Source organism: Chiloscyllium plagiosum, unplaced genomic scaffold, assembly GCF_037043375.1.
Source record: "Chiloscyllium plagiosum isolate Xiang-an unplaced genomic scaffold, Cpla_swu_hap1 HiC_scaffold_29, whole genome shotgun sequence".
NCBI classification, from domain to species: domain Eukaryota; kingdom Metazoa; phylum Chordata; class Chondrichthyes; order Orectolobiformes; family Hemiscylliidae; genus Chiloscyllium; species Chiloscyllium plagiosum.
The window spans coordinates 49,815,684-49,819,305 of NW_028270167.1; the positions used below are offsets into that span (position 1 = coordinate 49,815,684).

At 38.5% G+C, this 3,622-nt stretch overlaps 1 non-coding gene across 1 annotated transcript; it reads left to right on the top strand.

Annotated features, from left to right (window-relative positions):
* The first annotated feature begins 2,956 nt into the window (after positions 1-2,956).
* trnar-ucu (transfer RNA arginine (anticodon UCU)) lies at positions 2,957-3,048 on the top strand. The gene is given in 2 exon segments: positions 2,957-2,993; positions 3,013-3,048. It is a non-coding gene; the product is annotated as a tRNA-Arg (tRNA).
* Positions 3,049-3,622: the final 574 nt, after the last annotated feature.

Below are 3,622 nucleotides of genomic sequence, written 5' to 3' on the forward strand. Positions count from 1 at the left end.
GAAACGAAGAGTGTGGCACTAGAAAAGCGCAGCCGGTCAGGCAACATAGGAGAATTGACGTTACGGCATAAGCCCTTCATCAGGCTTATGGGCGAAACATTGATTCTCCTGTTTCTCGGATGCTGCCTGACTGGCTGTGCATTTCCAGCATCGGACTCTTCGACTCTGATCTCCAGTATCTGCAGTTCTCACTACCTCCTATGAATAAGAAAGGCTAATCATACATTGATATGACTACAGCCATGAGTTTAAAAATCGTTCAAACAATCTATGTTAATCATTCAGAAGTGAACTGTTGATGAAAAAGTGAAACAACTATGTGATGTTGTTTTGCTCATCGTAAAGAAATAATTACATTTTTAAAATTATCTTATTTTAAAACTGTACTTTAGAGCACAGTTACACTCAATTGTAAAATAGGTTTATTTTAATTTATACAATACAGATACATTTGCACAATAAGCTTATGTTAAATTGTTTAATAAACAATGTTCAATTGTATAATTGAGTTTATGTTCATTCGCAAGAATTTCAAGCTCATTCATGTAAAATTTCAGAATTTACTTGTTAATTTTAGTTTCACCAGTATTTGCGTTCATTTGTGCAAAAGCTTATATTCTTTTGTTTAATAATGTGTGCTCTGTCCATTAAAGATTTGAAACTGCAACTTTGTATCTGTGTTGCAAGCCTGGGTCCAATGGGAGGAAGAAAGGATTTTGATACTCTCCGCACTCTTTTAAAACTTACTGTAATCTTCACTGAAATAAACTGCTGCCCTCTCACCACTCGTTGTGAAGTTGTTGCTTCCTCTCTGAGAGCTCGTTCAAAACGAACTGTTTAGGAATGTTGTGTGTCAGTTCACAAAACTGTCAAAGGATTTGGGCAGTGCAAATAATACTTTAAAGAGGCGCATCAATAACTCACAAAATAATTGAATGGATTTTGTTCTGCACTTGAATTTCACTTGGAAACTGTTCTGATCATTAATCTGACAGATGCAGATGGTGAGCTTGTTAAATTTGTTAGTGTATTGTAACAAGATGAATGGCTATTAATGGAAACTTGGACGCATTGCTGCTGCTCTGGTGGTTCCATGACCTAATGGGTAAGACATCTGAGTTTGGGTTCTGATCCATTTGGCGATTACATCTTGTTTTTCTGAAGTAAGCCAAGTTGCTTTCATTCTCATTCGCCGATATTACGGACTTACACAATGAAAATACAATTTCAACATGATTTTAGTGTTTGCAGTTGACATATTCTGTTAATTTTTTAAATGAATCAACATAGCTCTGAATACATTAATTATGTTTTCCAAAATTTGACTCAATTGTTTCAATCTCAAGCCGTTTCAAACCGAGCAGCAAATGGAAGAATAAAATAATCATGAGGTTTGCAATACGTGTTTGAATTTGAAAGATAAGTGATATTGAATGATGGGGTTGTGAATAAATGTTAATATCAGAAATGGGAAACCATGAAATGGAAAGTTTCGGAGAATCTGTCCCATCTCCTCACTAGATACCACGGACAATTAACATTATCAGCAACAAGCAGAATATTAAAAACATAGTTACATTTTAAGAGGAAGGCAAGGTTAACTTGTACCTCAGGAGCAGAACAATTCAGCAGTAACAGGGTTTAAATTTGGACAGATTTGCAACAATTGCAATTTGCAGTAAGTACGAAACGAATCCCGGCCAACTGCTTGGAAAAAGCAATTATACACAAGACTATACATTCATCCCTCTGTGTAATTCTACATGTGCGGTGTTCTGCAGCAAAATATTCATCAAAAGACTGATGATTGCAAATAAAATATGTTTTGAAGTGCAAATAATTATCATGTCAAAAACATCAAATCAGTAGATTTTGAGAGCAGTGTTAAAGAGGAGTGGGACCAGATTTGCAGGAAGAACAGTGTGATTCCAATGTGTCTCTGTCACTGAACCAAGGCAGACCAAACTGAACCCACTGTGTCTCTATTAGTGACCCAGGGCAGAGCAGACTGACCACAGTGTCCCTGTCATTGACCCCACTGTGTCTCTGTCACTGACCCGGGGAGAGCAGAGCGATCACATTGTGTCTCTGCCTCTGATTCTGGAAAGAACAGACTGACCCCACTGTATTTTTCTTACAGAACCAAGGGGACAGAATCACATCTCCGAATGGTTGAAAGACCTAATTCTGTACTGTGAAGGTTTGAGTTTAGGGTGAACCTATAAGTGTAAGATCAGTCTATTTAAATTATTTCCTTCTGCAAGTCTCTCCTTATTAGATAAATGTGTTGCAAAATTGAAGCATGATTCTGTGGCTGTGATCACATCCATAGTCGAATAGCTGGTGTTTGTCTGTCCAAGATGAATTCAGCAGATTTTGGGGAATTGTGGAGTTTTCTGTCCCTCACCTATTGTAACATTTCCAGTTTGTCACCAATGTCTTGTTTTTGTTCTCTGAGATGATGAATTCACAGATTCTTTCTTTTAAAACTTGTGTGATCATATTCAGTTTACATCATTATCAGTCTTAGTCTTACTCTGTATTGAACAAACACTTGATGATAGTGAGTCAATTCCCTTTTGGGCTTAAAATTATTTTAGGCTTAAACTCCACAGGACAATTCCATTTATGTTAATTGGCCAATAGAATTTGGGAGATTTATCCTGCCGATGTTGATTCTGTTTAATCTAATGGTTTGTTCGAAAACAACACAGCAAATTTTACTAGTAAATGTTCATCCTTTTGTTGTGACAATTCAGTCATTAAATTGCATGAGGTCAAGATTTTCTCCCTGTCTGTTGTTGTGTCTACCTGTCACTGTCTCTCTCTTGTTCTCTTCCTTTCTAGAAGTCTATTGACATCACTTTCTGTTTCCATCTCTGCCACTGTCTTTCTCTCTCTCTCTCTGTTTCTTTCTTTCCCAATGCCTCTTTCTTTCTTTCCCAATCCCAGGCACGGCTCTGTGGCGCAATGGAAAGCGCGTTGGACTTCTATGTCGCTTCTCTGGTTGTTATTCAAAGGTCGTGGGTTCGAGTCCCATCAGAGTCGAGTTTTGCGTGTGGAGGCGGAAGAGATTTGGGAGACACTGAATGAATACTTTTCTTCAGTATTCACTCAGGAACAGGGCATTGTTGTCGATGAGAATACTGAGGCACAAATAAGTAGAATGGATGGCTTTGAGGTATGTAGAGAAGAGGTGTTGGAAATCCTGGAAAAGGTGAAAATAGATAAGTCCCCTGGGCCTGATGGCATTTATCCTAGGATTCTCTGGGAAGCAAGGGAGGAGATTGCAGAGCCATTGGCCTTGATTTTTATGTCCTCTTTGTCTACAGGAGTAGTCCCAGAAGACTGGAGGATAGCAAATGTGGTTCCCTTGTTCAAAAAGGGGAGTAGGGATAGCCCTAGTAACTATAGGCCGGTGAGTCTCACTTCTGTTGTGGGCAAAGTCTTAGAGAGAATTGTAAGGGATAGGATTTATGCACATCTAGATAGGAATAATGTGATCAAGGATAGTCAGCATGGTTTTGTGAAGGGCAAGTCGTGCCTCACAAACCTTATTGAATTCTTTGAAAAGGTGACGAAGGAGGTTGATGAGGGGAAAGCGGTAGATGTGGTATATATG